The sequence below is a fragment of the Pipra filicauda genome, unplaced genomic scaffold, assembly GCF_003945595.2.
Source record: "Pipra filicauda isolate LSUMZ 115617 unplaced genomic scaffold, ASM394559v2 scaffold29_size4552773_pilon, whole genome shotgun sequence".
In the NCBI taxonomy this organism is placed as follows: Eukaryota; Metazoa; Chordata; class Aves; order Passeriformes; family Pipridae; genus Pipra; species Pipra filicauda.
The window spans coordinates 916,269-935,431 of record NW_024104420.1 but is presented as its reverse complement, the minus strand read 5'-3'; the positions used below and the strand labels follow the sequence as shown (position 1 = coordinate 935,431).

Genomic DNA, 19,163 nt, shown 5'->3' with positions numbered 1-19,163 from the left:
TTTTTGCAGTTATGGCAAATGTCATACAACCGACAAAGCCACACTGACAGAGTTCAGGCTCCAGCCCAAAGCCTGGAGGCGTAGTAGCATTTCCAAAAAAACCCACACATTTATTTTTTGACATAGAGTAGCAAGCAGTATTTTTCCCTATTCTCATGATCAGAAACAGTTCAGTCATTTGGGGTTATGAGAAAAAAAGGAGCCAAAACACTCATCTGTCATAAAAAACCTTAGTTTTGCTGAGGCAGATAAGTGAATTATAAGCAACCTGGAACAGTCTTATGAGATCTTAGACAACTATAGCAGTTTACAGAATTTTAATTGTAAATTGTAAATGCAGCAAGCCACATGATGGAGTTCAAGCAGTCATACTTCATGTCACCCAAAAGAGCTTCATGTCATGGCAGGATACAGATGTGTTAGTCTAGGTCCCAAGCTGAGCAAAATATCTGAATTAATCATGCACTCAGTATTTTCTGCTTGACCTCCTGTACAGCTCTTTCATGAGTCACATGCATTTATTGAGACTTCCCCAGGCAGTGCTGCCACAGTGCCACAAGCAGATTCTGAGGCACTTTTGTATGCTCTGCAACTTAGAGCCGAGACAAAATTATTGTTTGTTCCAAGCGCTTAGGAGACTGTAGGCAGAAAGGCAGGTAGTAACAGCCTGCCAGTGGTAACCCTCCTGGCCTGGACACAGAGGACTAGAAGTCCATCCCCACCTTGGGCAGTCGACCTCTCTTGGCTGTCAACTGCACCCATCACTCTCCACCACCATGCTTGCCTCTTTATCAGTCTTTTCTTATAACTAGTGTTTTTCCCATTATTCAGCCTGCTTATTCAGGAGAAACAGCTCTCAGTTCTCTCCCTCATGCGGTTTACAAGCTCAGACTTCCTCCAGGGTGTAGTACCATGGCCTCAAAGTACCATATGAGGGAATGAATCTGCTCCTGGCTCCAGAAAACCTAAGTGACAACCAGCCTCCCATTCCAGCATGACACAGCAGGCTAGAAGGGTCTTCTCAAGCACATCTGCTCACTAGTGGTGACAAACATATAAGAAGAATAAATTCCTCCATTAATCATTCTGCCTTCATGGTTTCATTTTATATATATTTTCATCTTTGAGAGTTGTTTCCCATATTTTGCGCATATAGCAGAAAGCTGTAATTTGCATAATAAAATTAGACTTTCCATTACCAACTAAGGAACAATAGGAATAAAACAGTAATAAAAGATTTTTTATTCCTATTTGTTGTTATTAATGAGTACTGAAGCAAATATAAAAGAGAATGAGGCAACAGATTAAAGTAGCACATTATGTTGACTAATTTAAGTTCTTGGACAATAAAGAAAATTAATGTCAGCTTGACATTTTAGTGACTTTTTTTTAAGTAATTTCGTTAGGGTTTTAAGGGACAGTAAAATGTTTGTCTTAATAGAATCTTGATTAGAGTAATAGAAGAAATATTGATAACAGCAAAAATACGCAATTACGCAGGTTTCTGAGGTTTTCTACAAACTTTGACGGCCCTCCAAGACACTGTATTCTTCACACCATACTGCCTGGACTTTTAAAAGTAAGGGAATTAGTGTTTGTAAGGCTATCCCAGTTGCATTTTTCTGTTAATAAGGATAAAGTATTGTGGCTAGTGTGCAGTCTCTGTTAATCCTGCTTAAACACAGCAATATGCAATGGGTGCATTATGCAAGGGCAGAGCAAAGTAACCTACAGTTACCCAATTTTTTCAGAATTATTTTCAGCAATACACTTTACACAAATTCTTCCAGGGTGAAGTAAAAATTATTTCTCACCTACTCTGTTATGATTGCTGTTTGATTGTTCAGTAAAAACATAGAATACTAGGTGTTATTGGGTGAACGTGATCTAATATAAATTCTCCTACATTATATGTAAGAAAATAATACAGCATAATTAGAACTTGAGTTGTGCAGAACCATCATATAGTATCAACAATATTAAGTGCATATATGGACTTTACAAGAAAATTTTTTTCAAAGAATGTGGCAGCTCAGCTCATTTGAGAGCTAAACTTCTTTCTGTAGTTTGAATTTCATTCTTACTTCTGTAAAACATTAATTTTAATCCATCAAATTTTATTCTAGAACTATTAGTTAAGTCTTTATAGTTTTCCTACCAAACAAAAAAAGTTCTTATCACTAGTGGAGTTCGTGGGCCCCGTGCTCTTCAACATCTTCATAAGTAACTTGGACGCAGCACTGGAAGGGATATTAAGCAAGTTTGCAAATTACACAAAACTGGGAGGAGCTGTTGACTACTTCAAAGGCAGGGAGGCCCTGCAGAGAGACCTCGACAAATTAGAGGGCTGGGCAATCACCAACCATGTGAAGTTCAACAAGGAGAAGTGCTGGATTCTGCACCTGGGATGGGGCAACTCTGGTACAGACTGGGCAATGACATGCTGAAAAGCAGTGCCATAGAAAGGGACCTGGGGATCCTGGTCAACAGCAAGTTGAATATGAGTCAGCAGTGCCCTGGCAGCCAGGAGGGACAGCCGTGTCCTGAGAGGCATCAGGCAAAGCATCGGCAGCTGGTCGAGGGAGGGGATTGTCTCACTCTGCTCTGCACCTTAAATATTGACAGCTTTGGGCACCACAGTATAGGAAAGATATTAAGCTCTTAGAGACCATCCGAAGGAGGGCAATGAAGATGGTGAAGGGCCTTGAGGGAAAGTGTATGAGGAGCGGCTGAGGTCACGTGGTCTGTTCAGCCTGGAGAAGAGGAGACTGAGGGGAGACCTCACTGCAGTTTACAGCTCCCTGGTGAGGGGAAGAGGAGGGGCAGGCACTGATCTCTTCTTTGTGGTGACCAGTGACAGGACCCGAGGGAATGGCCTGAAGTTGTGTCAGGAGAGGTTTAGGTTGGATATTAGAAAAAGGTTCCTCACCCAGAGGGTGGCTGGGCATGGGAACAGGCTTCCCAGAGAAGTGGTCACAGCACCAAGCCTGACAGAGTTCAAGAAGCATTTGAATTATACTCTCAGGCACATGGTGTGACTCTTGGGAATGGATACAGGGTCAGGAGTTGGACTCAATGATCCTTGTGGGTCCCTTCCAACTCAGCATATTCTGTCATTCTGTGTTTCTTACTCCTTGGTTTATTGCTCTGAGGTTTGGGAAAGCCAAAAGGATTTAAGTGCTTTACCCAAGAATTCCTTCTCCACTTTTAAAACCCTTGCACATACATTTCCTAACTTTGTTCTTCCCACAATATCTGTATAACCAGCATGGACAATTCAATTCTCTATCTTCAGTTTTATAAACTATGGAAAATAGGAGTGCAATTATAGCTTGGGAGAAACCAGACTGAAACTGATAAACTGAAACATCTTTCATCTGAAGCCAAAGAGAATAGCAAAATGTCCCTTTGGATGGTAAAAAATAAAAGCCATCACACAGACCACAAGCTTGTGGCAATGTTAAATGCCAAAGTGGGAGGACTGACTTGGAGTTTTCACATTTGTGCACATGTGTGGAGAAACTACATAAGATTCAGTAAGGAAAGAATAAAGCGCAAGACATGTCAAAATAGACAGGTGGAGTAACTGAGGAAAGTCAGGAAAGGGTTCTGGTGCTGAATACTGGCTAACTTAAAACATTGAACTATGAGAAAAATTGAGCTATTAACTAACTGTTTAATTCCTACCTGTTTAGAGGCATTCAACTGTATTCATTTTTTAAATGAGTAGGGTTGCTTTTCTTACCTGAGTACATCACCAATTTCTCTTAGCCAGTAACATATTTGACCACATATTCCAGGCTGTGTGTCAGATCAGATTTTAAAAAGCTTCCTCTCCTCATCACTTTTAAGACCCTCTCTGGAACAAAATGAAGGTCAAGTCACAGAAAGCAGCAGCTGCCAAGCACTTTCCTAACTCCTTAATGTCCATAAACCAGAAGTAATGGTGTGAAGAACACAGACTGAAGTGCCAATGAAGAAAGGGCAACCTCTTCAGAGAGCAGTGACAGTCTGCAAGAGATGTCCGGAACTGACAAAGCAGAAATAACAGGATGTGAGTTTTCACGTTTCCACAGATTCAAAGTATTGAATTATTCCATTACAGAAAAGAGTGCAATGGTACCCAAACAAAGTAAAAGTGGGGAAAAAAAATCAAGCTGGGGTATCACAGGGAATGACACTATAACTCTGATGCAGAATCTTTTAGGAATTTGACATACCCTTTGGAAAATATTTTGCAAATTTTCAAGTGTTCAGAGCAATTCAAGATTTAAGTCAGGCTTTCCTTACATAAGTATATTGCAGTACAAAACATTACATCAATGGGTTGCATTTTGTTACTAGAAATTTCAAAACATTCTGCAAATTGCATTTCTGCCATGATACAAAGAATTACTGCCAAGTAAACAAATGCACTGACATACTTAATTTCCATTTTTTTTCTCCTGCAAAGTCCAATACATCTTACTCCTCAACAAAAGAGTAGGGTTGTTTTGTGTACTTTTGTCCTTCCTTACCGTGACTTTCTGTGCCCAGCATTTCTAATGGGAAAAAGAGCGTGGACATTCACAGGCAATACAGCTTAATCTGAACTCCATAAACTGCAGCCAATTTACCCTGTGTCACTTGGTCTTTGTGGTCTATTTCTAATCTCTCCTGCCAGACTCCTTGCTCAAGTCCCCTCCAACTTCTCAACAAAGTCATTTTTTGTTAGCCTACCTTTTCAACACACAGTCATTGCTCCAGTAAGCCCCAAAATGACTCCTTTACTTTTTCTCTCCCTCTTGCCAGTGTCTTTTCTTTGCTGGGAACTCCTACACCCTGCTGTTGATTTCCAACCATCTTTCTCCCCCAAAACAGCATATACTTTTCCAGAAAATGACAGTGATATGATATAAACAGCCTCCTCCTGGTCAGTACGTCCTCCTTTGAAAAAAACTGCTGATTAGTCCTGTTAAAAGGCCCAAAGAAGCCTAAGTTAGCTCTTCACTATATGAAAAAAATAGCCATAGAAATGTCAGTTTCATTTTCTACAAGCTATGCCCATGTCTAAAACTAGAGCAGATGATCCCTTGTGATCATGTTGGCATGTTTTAACAAGTCTGTTATTGCAGAAAAAAAAGACTTAAACCACTGACCTAAGTAGACCAAATTAAGTCCCACTCAATCAGTATGATCTCACTTTATTCAAGCTTGTTCAGAACATTTTGAAAGAGTTTTGACAAAATGATTGCTTGACAAGTACTTTCTTCCAGCACATATTGCCTCTCCCACAAGCATCATGATGTTACTTGCATTTTTGCATAACTTACAGGAATGCTGTCATGGGTTTAGGGCTGATATAAACCCAATAGTGAAATAAGATGATTTACTAATGCACAAACGTAGTATTGATAAGCATAGAATTGTAGCCTGTAGCACCCTTATACCAAAATGCAGTGACAAAGTTTTGCACACTGTTGTGCATTGCAACCCAATCAAAACTGAACTAAATTAGTAAAAGGAACTGACTGTGCCATTAAACTAAACTCAGAACAGTTCTGCAACAATACAAGTCAATGTTGTTACTTCTCTAATTTATAGCTGTTGTAAGGCCAATATTGAAATATCAGCAAGAAGAAACCCACAACCATTTCTTGGAACTGTGTATAGGTTTTATTAGTACTTTTGTATAGAACATATATTTCTAATGTTTTCCCATGTCATCATACAATGAACATTATACCATAAACATCATGCAATAATTAAAGTCCACCAGAAACAAGTTCCAACGAAGGTGAAAGACACAACACCTAAAGATGAAATTCTACTTTGATTTTGTACACTAAATATAGCATTAAATATCTCTTGAAAGAGAGTTAGGAAAATGGGCTGATAGTAAAAGCCATATTTAGAAAATGGAAATGGATTCCAAAGTGAAAGCAGAAAATGATCAAAGGAATTCACAGTATACTGTTAACAGGGAGCAAAAGGAACAAATTACTCTTTCAAACAGATGCAAACAGTATCCCATTAAGGGCTAGCCCTGTTACAGTATTATAGCTTTCTGTGCCCTTGGTACAAATCGATCATAGTGGTTTGAGCATCCTTCACAGGGCCCAGATAAAATAGTGTGGAAAATGGAGGGCTGTAAAAATGATAGTGTGATAATTCAAAGCATCTGTGACTGAAGATGCAAAAACGACAGTAAAACAGCTTAAGAAACTTTGGCTGCCAAGTATCTCTGAAACTAAGAGAGGAGGAAAAATTTCAAAAATATGACATTGTCTTTTTTTGTCTCCCATTGTAGGGACTCAAATGTTCTGGATATAGCTGTACTTCTAAAAGTCTGAAGGCACACTGAGAAGTGTCACCGAACTCAAAATAATGGATTCACTAACCTAGGCATTATTTAATCAAAGGGCAAAAAAAAAACCCCTACAACTACAAACACATCTTGTCTTATAATATTACATGTACAACTGATGTAATCTTAGAATCATAGAATGGTTTGGGTCGGAAAGGACATTAAAGATTATCTAGTTCCAACCCCTAGGGCCACCTCTCGCTAGACCAGGTTGCTTAGAGTCCCATACGCTTGATTGCCCCATAAGCCTTGAACACTTCCAGGGATGGGGCATCCACAGCTTCTCTGGGCAAGTAGTTCCAGGGCCTCACCATGCTCAAAGCAAAGAACTTCTTCCTAATAATGAATCTAAATCTACTCTTTTAGTTTTAATCCATTCCCCCTTGTCCTGTCACCACATGTTCTCCATCTTTCCTGTAGGTTCCCCTCAGGTACTAGAATGCCACAATTAGGTTACCCTGAAGCCTTCTTTATTCCAAGCTCAACAAACCCAATTCTCTCAGCCCTTCCTCACACGAGAGGTGCTCCATCCCCTTAATTATCTTGATGGCCCTCCTATGGACTCATTCCAGTAGGTCCATATCCTTCTTATGCTGAGGATCCCAGAGCTGGGTGCAGTACTCCAGGTGGGGTCTCATCAGAAGGGAGTAGAGGGGGAGAATCCCGTCTCTTGCCCTGCTGGCCACACTGCTTTTGATGCAGATAAGGACACGTTTGGCTTTCTGGCCTGCAAGTGCACATTGCCAGCTCATGTCCAGCCTCTCATCCACCAGCAATAAGTATATAATAGGTCTGTATTGGGTTTATGTTGCAAGGTTTCCATAACAGGAGGCTGCAAAGGTGGCTTCCATGGGAACATGCCAGAAGCTGCTGCCACTGGTTAAAGCTGAGCCCATTAGCAATAGTGGAAGCATATGTGTAGTAACATATTTAAGAACAGGGTAAAAATACCTACACAGCAGGAGCTGGGAGAGAAGAGTGAGAAAAACAATTATGAGAAACAGATCTGCAGACACCAAGGTCAGTAAAGAAAGAGGGGCAGGAAGTGCTTCAGGCACCGGAGTAGAGATTCCCCTGCAGCCCCGGTGAAGACCATGGTGAGGCAAGCTGTCCCCCTGCAGCCCATGGAGTCCCACGCTGGAGCAGGGTCCTGGTAGCATCTGTGGACCTGTAAAGAGAGTAGTCCATGCAGGAGCAGTTGTGGTGCAAAGACCTGTGACCCCATGTGGGACCCATGTTGGAACAGCAGGTTCCTAAAGGCCTCCACTCCCATTGGAGCAGTGGAAGAACACCAGTAGGAAGGAGCAGCTGAGACTGCATGAGTGATGAAATGAGTGATGAGTGATGAAATGACTGTAAGCCCCATTCCCCACCCCTCAGTACTGCTCAGTGGGGGAGGAGGTAGAAGATTTGGAAGGGGAGGGTGAGTGGCAGTCAAGGTGGTTTTTAGATTTGACCATTATTCTATTCTGATTTTGACTGGTAATAGATTAATTTCCCCAAGTTGAGTCTGTTTTGACTGTGACAGTAATTGGTAAGTGACCTCCCTGTTCCCATCTCAACCCATGAGCTTTTTGTCATATTTTTCTCCCTTATGCTGTTGATGAGGGGGGAGTGACAGAGTGGCTTGGTGGGCACTGACAGCCAGTCAAGGTCAACCTACCACAAAGTAATCAATGTACTATAATCACACCTATATAGTCTGATTATAATACTGAACATAATAATACTGATTATAATACTGAACATAACACCAAAAAAATACAAATTAAAAACTAGAAGGCTACAAAATACAATAACAGAAATTAAAAAGATGAAAGAATTAATAACAGCTCGTAACATTACAGAGAAAATACCATCCTGTAGGAATGCTTCACTTTGGATTGTATGAAATCACAGACTGTTTTTTTGCTGCCACAGAGCAGCTACAGTCTGTATTTTACGTTGGACCAAACTGAAGTAATATGAGAGTACAGTAAATATTTACACAACGGGGCACCGTGCTGGGAAGTTGCAACTCCAAATAGGACTTAGGAATCACAGTTAGTAAAAAGCTGAGCACCAGTTCTTAGGTCAAGAGGACAAATGGTCTTCCTGATTAGATAAACAGAGAGATCCTGAGGGCTTCAATCACCCATCACAAGCACTCTATAATTTCATTCAAAGTTGGTGTCGATACTTTGGGTGAAAGTTGGTAAATCAAAGGGAAATTGAAAAATCCACCAAAAATAATTAAGTTGTAAAGCAGGTTTTATGAGAAATCACAGCATTTCAGTCTCCTTTACTTCTCAAACAGAGCGGTGAAACATTGTAAGTACCTAAAAAAACTTACATGCTCTCCACATAACATAAGTAACATAAACATAACATTATCAAGGGAATGGAAGCTGAAGCTGTTTAAAGTCAGATCACACCATGCAAAACTGTGTTACAGATCATAATAGAACCTCCCTGATTGGCCATATTTTAACTTAGGATCATGTCTTTTCCCCTAATATTTAATTTCTAATTCAGAAAATTATGTTAGTCTACTACTGTTTAGACTAGATGATCACATTTTCCGAGGCCTTACAGGCTGTAAATTTACAAAATTAACCATGTGTCAGTGTGGGTAGCTTTGAGTTTTCAATATGCTAACATTTAGGATCCCCCAAAAAGTGGAAGAATATGCTAAGAAAACACCTATTTATTTCAAGACAGTTTCACATAAGCTTTTCTCAAGGATGTTACATGCAGACCTGATAAGATACATCTCCCACTTAGATTTTCTTACAGACAAACTCAACAATACAGGTTTTCACATAATAAATATCTTTCATTCTATCTGCAGTTCTTGCTCATCTTAAAGCACAAACTCCAAAGATTTTGCCTCTAGAAAGAGAGTCATTAAAATTTCAATGTGACATATTGTACTCTCTTTTTTTTTTCTTTGTTTCTTTATTTTCCCTTCTATGGTTATGAACCCCTGTAAGGAAGAACAGTCAGAGTGAGCACTTGAAGGTGATGGTTTCTAGACTGGCAAGATGCAGTGAGCAAAGACTTTGAAATGAGGGGAAAATGTGCTGGTTGCAGGCTTCTCTGATAGGATGTAAGAAGGAGTAGAGGTGACTGAAACTCCTGAGGCTGCTAATATTCTGCTTGGCACACCTTTCTGCTGCTCTGGTTGGACAGAATCTGGCATCAGCAAATTGACCAAAATACTGAAAGCAGATAAAACACATGGAGTTCAAATGAAAAGAACAGCCATTTAACAACATGCATTTCCAGATTCAAACAAAGCGTGAACGAGTCTTTCCTTCCCGGTACATATCTTCATTGATTCTTAGAGAAAGTTTGACAGAATAATGGTTCCTTTTATATGCTTTTAAATGGGTTTAAATTTGCATCATAAGCTTGGAGTGCAAGAGAATTATTACAGGCATCTGGTGTTGGTCAAGCAATTAAGTGAAAAGACAGCTTAAACCAGCTCTCCCTCAGTGAAAGTTCACATACAAATACATCGGGCACTGCTAGGTCTCAGGAGTTGAAAAGAGAAATCTGGTAGAAAAGAAGTAGTTATGAGTCAGATCTCTTCTGTCCAGCTTCAGCCACCACCTGCCCGCTTGCAGTTGCTTAGATAGAGGGTCTTCAAAGCTCTTCTAGGGCTTTAGAGGACAATATTTTGATGAGCAGCACAGCATAAACAGATTTTTTCCTGGCTTCTTAGTTGATGGGATATCATCTGGGAGCAACCCTCATAATACCACTAAAACTAGTAAATCAAAGTTGATGAAGCTATTTAAATGAGTGAGAATACTGAGAAGCACTACTGGCAAGAGAAGGTAGAGAATCAATATAGAAAGATTGCTCAGTTTGGCCAAGGATATGATTTTTAAAGACAAACCAGACAGTGGTAGAGATTAGAGATAGAGAAGGTAAACAAAAGGTGAAAACTAAAGAAAGCTTCAATCCTTTACAAGAAACTGATTGCAGAAAATTTTTAAGTCCCCCAAGAACCAATAAACACCCACAAAAAAATATCTGGCAGGAGATCAAGTTTCATTTAGAAGTCAATGAAACCAAATTTAAAAAAGCAAAATGATGGAGGCTTTGCTCCCCTAAAATACTTGCCATGGTTCAAAGCTGTTCTTCCCAAAACCATTGATTCAAAGCTACACACACATCCGCTACTAAGCTCAATGAGTTAAGGGTCACTAGGCTACAGTTGATTGATATTCTTCGCTCTCTCCTGCAAAAATCCAATCTCCTCAGAAAAAAAAATGGCTGACATTTGGAGCATACACATACCATGGTATTTGCTAAGGTTTTAAACAGTTGTGAGTATCAAATTCTGACAAAATGGCTTTTTTTTTTTCTGAATGTCTGATTAGCATAGAGAGGAAAACCCATATTCTGAACTCTTGAACACTCTTAACATATTCCAGGCCTCACGCATTATACAAAGGAAACCTGATTGCTGCAGCATTTAAGCTCAGAGCTGCATCCTTCCCCCTCTGCACAGAAGTCTAAAAGGCCAGATGTTGAAAAGCACTTCTCACCCTGGGACTTGAGTGTCAAATCTAAGACTTGGAATGGAACCAAAGGTAAAGTTGGAAGACACTTCTTTTCTTTCATGTGGCTTTAGGTAGTTCTCCTGACAGATGTAGGCAGTAGAAAGGTCAGGGTTTTTTTCCAACGGCATTGGCATTCAAAAAAACTATAGTCAGACACTTACCTTTATTTTTCTTCAGTGGCTGTAAAGCTGTTTTATGTAGCTCAGGAAGCATATTTGATCCACTTAAAGAGAGCTTTCAATACACAGATCTCTTAAACTTCACAAATTGTTATATAGTATTGTTAAACTAAGCCTCATAAAACTAAAGTCATTGAATTGTAAATACATTATGCCCAGGAATAGCAGTCAATAGGAAACAGGCAGTGATGCAAAGTTGCCTTCCCTAAGTGTGGATGGTGGGAGCTCCTGTACCTTCCCCTTCACTCCAAGTTATATTCTTCCAAGCACAGCCCCACAGTGAGCATTAATTACAGTGTATTTGTTCCAGCTGACAGAGAAGGAGCATGTCATGAAAAATGATGATTGAGAGGGAAGGTAAAAGAGAAAGAAAACAAATGGATACTGTGTCCATGAATTTTAAGGCTTTGCTATAGGAGAGAGACAGAGTTCATGTTATGAGATAACTAAAGCAATCATACTTTTTCTCCAAAGTGCTCCTCAGAATTTGATCATGCAATTTAGCAGTTTTTCTCTCTTTGCCCCACTGGTTTTTGCTATTGTTTAAAACACTTTTTTGTCTGTAATGTCTTCAATATTGTTTCCTATTTACTCATTCCAATTACTTTATTTCAGTTTATTCGAATAAAAGACTGTCATTGCACTATAGATCTAGAAATACCCCTTATAAAAGTGCAGACTAAAACAAAACCAATCTACTACCTTCTAAATCTAAGGAGAGACTATGTTTAAGGTTCCCAGACAGTTAGATAATAATTTCAGGGAGTAACACTCTGAATATCTCCTAATTTATAGCTCAGAAATGATTGAGAGAAAATTAAAACCTGAAGATTGTTTGTTTTACAATATCTTTCAAATTCCACTGAATTTCCTCTCTTACATATGTGACTTAATAACATAGCATGATTATTTATAGGGAATGCAAGGACAGAGACATCTTGTGGTAACAAGAAGAGATTTGCAAACAAATGTATTCTTATATGCTAAAAATTCCCTTTAGATACGTGAAATAAGTTATGCTCCAACTGTTTAAAGTAATTTCAAAACAAAAACTTTAAAATATTAAAATTCTTCACTGATAAAGATGTTTATTATTTTAAAGAATTGTTTGGAGGTTTTATTGACCAAAACAACATCGTTGAAATTGTACATATGGTAAAAGAAAAATTTCTGTTGAAAAAGACTCGGCTCTAATTTCACTAAACACTAGCAGCTGCTACAAGTTCAGACTACCTAGAAAATAAATTTGACCAAACAAATATAAATTAAATCACTATCTCCTTACAGAAGAATATTTATAAAAATCTCTAGTAGAGGGGAAATTAAATAGTGAATCTAAAGTCTAGCAAGGAAAAATTAGGACAGACATTGTTTCTCTCTGTGGTGGTTAACAAAAAAGAGTAAGTTAACATTAGAAGTGATGGTTGGAAATTACACAGGTGTGTCAAGACTGTGGACTTTCCTCCTATGGTTGGTCTCCATACTGGACTTCTTTCATTCAGTTTCTTCAACTTAAAATGAAAGATACTTCTTATTCTCTGTGAAACATTTGGAGTTTCTGCAGGCAGTATCATCCTCTGCTTTCAACGCAAGTTGGATGCAGAGCAATATGAAAAATACCTTTCCACTCTTGAGAGGCTCCAGTGAGGTTTATCATATAAAAATGACTACATTGAAAAAGGCATTAGTGTTACTGATCGATGGCAACACTGAATGCCCTAGAAATGGGAACAATTACAGCATTTGTAAATCTTCAGAAATCTAGATGTGTCTATCCTGCTGGTAAATAAATGCCATTGATCAATATTCTTCTAAGTGGAAGGAAGAAAATTAATAAATTAAACCTAGAGGATTACATGAAAATGTTTCAGTGCTACAAAGTATTGCCTAATGCTGAATGACTGAGGGGTCATGAAGTTTAGGGAAATTAAACACTTCATCTATGACCACAAATCAAGGTCAGACAGCAGCTTTGGAAAAACACCTCACACCCCAAGCTGCAGCTTTTAACAGCAGCTGACATAGTCTTATATAGCCATATTATCCCTTCGTTTACTGTCATAAAAGTATCCATGCATGAAATGTTAATCATTACAAGCTACCATAAAAATAGAGAGAACTCTCTCAAAAAATATTTGAAACAGATGTTGAGAACAACATCAGATATAGGTCTATGTTTCCCTCTGGAATGTGAGAAAACAAATATCCTAATATTTTCAAGCAGAGTACTAAATTTCTGTGAGTGGATTGATCACACCCTATCACAAGAAGATCTCTTGCCTGATACCACGTTAAAGAAGAGCAATACTGGGTCTGAAATGCTGAATGGGTTTGCAGAGTTACAACTGAGATTTCTCTTAACTAACTTGGAAGACATCACAGGCTGTTTTGCCAGCCATCTAGAAAGTCAGATATTTATGGAACAGGCAGCGTAGAGTCCAGAAAGTGTGTTGTTCCTATTGCTATTTTTTTTTTATTGGTATTATTTCCTGTCTTCTGAAGACCCAAAATCCCATCCTAATGCAGTTTTCCAAAAACTGTAGAGGAGGGAGAGAGCAGAAACAGACAAGATTACTCACTTCTGCTTTCACAAAGTTGTACCACAGCTATTTATAATGTTTAAAATACAGTTAAAGGAAATATTTTTTTTCACCTCTAAACAGGAGCTAGACATTTTTCATATCAACAGCTAGATAATTTGATAGTTTTAACCAAACTCTCGCTTATGAGTACAGCTTTAAGTCAGAACACATTGACTTTTTTTTTTAATTAAATGTAACTGCTTTAAAAAAGATGAAACTTTGTAAAGAAAAGGCAAACATCCTGTCACCTACTTTGGCTTGTAAACTGTGATAAAAAGGAAGAATGAAACATAACAAAAAGTTCTGAGATCCATCATCAAATTGATAATTAGTAAGCAAAGAAAGCCAAAATAAACACTGCACTTGGTGACACAAGTAGTTTTTGGAGTCATGCCCTCCTTTCTCACAATTGTTTTCAGCTAAATCACACCTTTCAAATTAATCTTAAACCAAAATAATACTGCCTAGAAAAAATAATGGATATGAATAAGGAGAAAAATAAATTACTAATTAAAGGGCTAGGAAAGTCAAAAAGTTCCTGAGGAGCTCTGACTGCCAGTGCTGTCTACAGCCAATGAAGCTAGAATTCAAAGGTTTTACCAGTGAGCACTGCAGAGATGGCTGCTATTAATGTGCTTACCTGGCGTATATGCAAGTAAGTACAAAGTTTCACCGAAGTGGGGTAAGAATAATGATGCTTCTGTTAGGGACAGAAACATCATAAGCCTGTGAGTTTGAAAACTCAGAATACAGTATACACATCCTGCAAGGGAGTTAAAACAGTAACTAGTAACTCGGACATGTCGAGATGCTGTAAAATTGATGTAATTGGAGTGTTCTGGCTTTCTACTTTCCTCCTGCAGAGATAATCAAGGACAGGAAAATAGCTCACCACTCTTTCAAGGTGTCAGAACAATTTATTTGTGTAACAGAATCACAGAAAACACAGTTTGCATAGTGGAAGACAGTGTAACTCAGACCACAGATGAGATCCAAATGTGCACAGCTGAACATGGAGGTACACACACAGCCAGTCAACCTTCATGGGTTGGTTGTGACCCATGTGTGACCATAAGTAATACCCTGAGGGCGTCTCAGGTGTGAAACAGTCTCTATCATCCCACCTTGCTCACCAAAATAACCTTTGTCTTTGCTGTGGGGTTACGAGCGAGTTCATACAGGATGCTTGTTGCATAATGGTCACGGTGTACGCCGGGAGTTGAAGTTCTGATGGAAGCCCGGGAAAAGATGACCAATTAGAAGTGGAGAACAGGAGCTGCCTCTCTCCTGCCTCCAGCTGCCACAGCTCCTGCAGCTCGGAGCAGGAATGCAGCACTACCAGCTTTAACAGTGACCTGGGTTCCCTGCCCAGCATGCAGCAGGACTCAGTGCCCCCCAGCCTGGGCAGTAACAGCAGCTGCAAAGATGATGGCCAAGAGGAAGAGCCTCCCCACCTCTACCAGGAAAGGGACCTCCCCCCAAGGCTGAGCCCTGCCCCAACCCTTCCCACAAGCCCAGGGAAGGGTCTTTGCTGGAAACAAGTGACTTACTACCACATGAACCAACCTAGCAAGTGACCCCATCCAGGAGCGATGCTGACAGCAAGGCCTGGCTGGACCAACTGCACAGTTTCAGGAGGAGTGGAGTCCAGGACATCTTCTTCCAAGGCATAGCATCCAATAGGGAAACACAGCAGAAACCTGAGCTCATCCTCAGAGGGAAGCTGAGTATAGTGTGCACCACCATGGAGGAGAACTTCCTGGAGGACACCTTGCATCTCCTGAATGGGTTCATCTCCTGCCAGCACTGTCCCCCCAAAGACATCATGTCCCACCTGATCAGACAGGTCCTGTTGAATGCCCATGAAGAGGAGATCTTGAAGGACACCTACATGCTGCTGCTGAAGATCCAAATGCTCCATCCAGCCAACACTGCCACAGTGGGATGAGACTGGATGCTGCTGAAATTCATCATGCAGAACAGGGAAAAGCCCCTCGGCCAGCTCCTCTTCCTGCAGTACGTGGTGCAGACCCTGGAGGATGACTTGCAGAAGAATCTGAGGTTGCACCTGCTGCAGAAGTCGATTGCCAAGAAACTGCTTTTGTGTGACATGTGCTTCAACAATGTTAAGGAAGTGGTCAAATGGTTGGTTGCAGCTATTACGGGAGTCGGGTTCTGCCAGTCCCAGGAGTAGCCGCAAGAAACTCCCTCCTCTTCAGCAGAAGCCAGGGCTGAACACAGCTCATCTGCACCAAGTCTGGCCAGTATACAAGGTCCGACAGCTTTCTTTGTCCAAAAGGTGATGCTCCTGCTCCAGTGAATGTTGTCCATCACAGTAGAAGTGGACAGATCTCCCACCTGGAGCTCCCGTAAGACTGCAGATGAGATATTCCCGTTTATACTGAATATCCCCCTGAGGAGCCAAAGGGATACTTTATTAAACAGGAGAGTCAGCTCCTGCATTGCAGACTGCTAGAGCTGTTGTTCCAGCACAGTTCTGATGTGTCCTCAACCTCATCCATGTCTCTGGAGACGATCCTGTATTTCCTGACTACTGCTCTGTGCTACTGCATTTCGAGGATGAAACAGCAATATGGCAAAGATGGGATAAGATGCTGCAGTACTTGAGTTTCCTGCGGATGAGTTACCAATGCGTAACACAGGAGCCACCTGCAGAGCTCCCTCAGTGACTGGATGGACTTGATTGTTCAGAAAGCCAAGCCCAGACTCCAGGAGGGTGACAACATCACTAACCTGGACATTCAGGTGAAGATGGAAGACTTCATCAGCTGAATGCAGGAGGTCCTGGGGCGGCCTTTTCCTCTACAAATCTGGAAGAAATTGTCCTGTTGTGCAAGAGTTGTTCTCTATTGTCACTACTGCCTGATGGAGATAACCACTGCAGCAAGGGGGTATGCATCTGTGTCCACAGCTACCCAGTGGGTTCGCTCTCAGTGTCTGAGGCCTTACATTGTCTCATTATCAGGCCACACAGACATATCAATTGATATACTAGAGATCACCTCTTTGCCAAGTCAGGTGAGATATTTTTTAGACATGCCAATTGACATGCTGGAGACCAAAGAATTAGGAAACTAAGTTGCTGTTAAATCTCTGCTTTATGGTTAAAATGCATAAGGATAGGGTTTTTGAGGTCGTGTGTGTGATGGTTTGAATGGGAGGCCACCAGGTGTGTGCAGATGTGCGTGTGTATGTTTGAGTTAGTAAGAATGTGAATTTTTAAACTTATTTATGTATTTTAAGATGCAATTACATTATTTTATTTTCTTAAAGGCTTAACGTACTCAATTTTAGTTATATACATAACCCTTAGATTTAAAGCAAATTTACAAATTCTGGTTTCCTTAGATCTAATATTATAAATCTTGGTTTCCTCAAATTTAACATTATAACCCTTGGTTTTTTATGAGGAGAGGTAGTCTTAATAAAGATTTTAAAGACAAGTTCTTGGTTTAGTAAGTGCTCATAATAAGGCTGTTTTAAAGTTTAAGTGCTAAGTTGTATTGTTTTGTATGGTTTCAGTTTTGTTTTAATTAATAAAAACAGTGGATGCGTGGGGTTACGAGTGAGTTAATGTGGGATGCTTGTTGCGTAATGGTCGCGGTGTACGCTGGGAGTTGAAGTTCTGATGGAAGCCCGTGAAAAGATGACCAATTAGAAGTGTCCTGGGAAGAAGTTTTAAAGTGATTGGACAGGACTGTGCTGGCCCCCCCATGTTTTGTTACTGTGCCTTTTTCAAATGCAAGAACTTGTTCAGCCATTAATAAAGGATTCTCCATTTTCCATCATCCCAGGAGGGTCTCGTTTATATTCACTGCCACATTTACCTTCAAGAAACAAAACAGCTTCTTTAGGATGGTGGAGAATGACCCAGAGAATGGAGACACGCTTACTGCTCTTTGGACTATTGTCTTGTTACTGCTTGTGTTGCATGCCCCACTCAAACCACCCTATGTCCATCTGCATTTGCCTCTCTCTCTGTCCTGGGCTGCACAAAGACTCTGGTATCCACCTTTTCTTTTCTCTTTTCTCCAAATACGCCTACTAATTTAGACTGTGGAAAGGGACTTAAGATAAGGGTAGTACTCTCCTAGGAGAAGGATGTATCCACCAGTGTGAAAAGACTGGAAGGCTGATGACTCAGAGGTCCACTCAGAGAGCGTGCACACCTGCCACCTCAGGCTATGAGCTGGGTGCTCCCCTAGGGACACATCAGGACAACTCACATGGCCTGAAGATATTCGTCTCTGCTGATGGCCATAATGGATCCATCTGTGCTTAGAAGGTGTCAAAGACTCTTGAAATGTCCTGTGATCCAGCATTAATCATCCAGTGAAGAACTCCTTGACCCAGGGGAGGTACCAGAGGTGTTCCCGCCTATCCTGAGCCCAGTAAAAGACCACACTTGGACTTCACTCAGTTGGTCAAGGGTCTCCTCCCCTCACTCCACGGGACTTGTACCAGCCAGGCCCCTACCACCGCCAGCACCACCTCAGTGGATCAGGAGTACAACCACCATCAGAGTTACAGTGACCAGGTCTCATCACTGGACCCAGCGAGTGTCTTGTGGGTCCTTCCAGTCGCAGCCCTTCTCCAATTGCCTGTGCCAGCACTGCAGTCTCACTCCAGCACTGACCCTCCAAACCATTCCTGCCAGGTTTTAATGGGGGGGGAGGCCAGCTGCCATCTCATTTTGGTCTGGTGGGCGGGAGCTTGGGAATTTTTCTGGTTAGCTCGATCCAGTCTTATCAGTATTGTTTAGCATTCTTCTTGATAAAGAGTTTTGTGGGGTTTTTTCACTTACATCTGGGCATATTTGATATCTCTCTTTCTCTCTCTCTGTATTGGAGAGAAGCAGGGGTATTGAATCAGAGGAAGGAGACTTCTATTCGAGGTCTCTGCACCTCCAAATTGTCTCAATCCGAGACAGCCTTCTAGAAATGTTGAGCCTCTCTTTACTTGTGAATCATCTCCTTCAATGACTGTGTCTCAGGTTAGCAGTCTCTTTCCTCCCCTTGCACCAATAGAAATCCAGAGGGACTAACTTCTTGCTTCTGCTTGAACACAGATTTAAGAGTAAATGATCTGTGTCCTTTCACTACTCTCTCCTTTCCAAGAAATAATATTCACAGCGACAGGCCAGCTGTCTTGAATATTTTTCAGATCAGCAGAGAGAATAGTACCATGCTGCAAGAACTGGACTTACTGAACAGGATTCAGAAGAAAGTCAGTTTAAAATGTTCTTCACTCAGAATTGATTACATTTACATTTTACTGTAGATAACAAAAATCTCATTTTATGTAATCTCTCAGAAATAACTAAAGCACAAGGAAAAAAAGACACTGAAAGAACATAATAGAGTCATCCATACGCTTCTGCAATGGTTGTAGAGGAACACAAAGTTATCATTGAAAAGGGTATATAGGTCTGCAGCTGGACCTATATTGAAAGAAAGATTTCCATAAGCACATCTAATCTTCC

General features: G+C 40.5%; 1 pseudogene; it reads left to right on the top strand.

Annotated features, from left to right (window-relative positions):
* The first annotated feature begins 14,277 nt into the window (after positions 1–14,277).
* LOC113992397 lies at positions 14,278–16,547 on the top strand (annotated as a pseudogene).
* Positions 16,548–19,163: the final 2,616 nt, after the last annotated feature.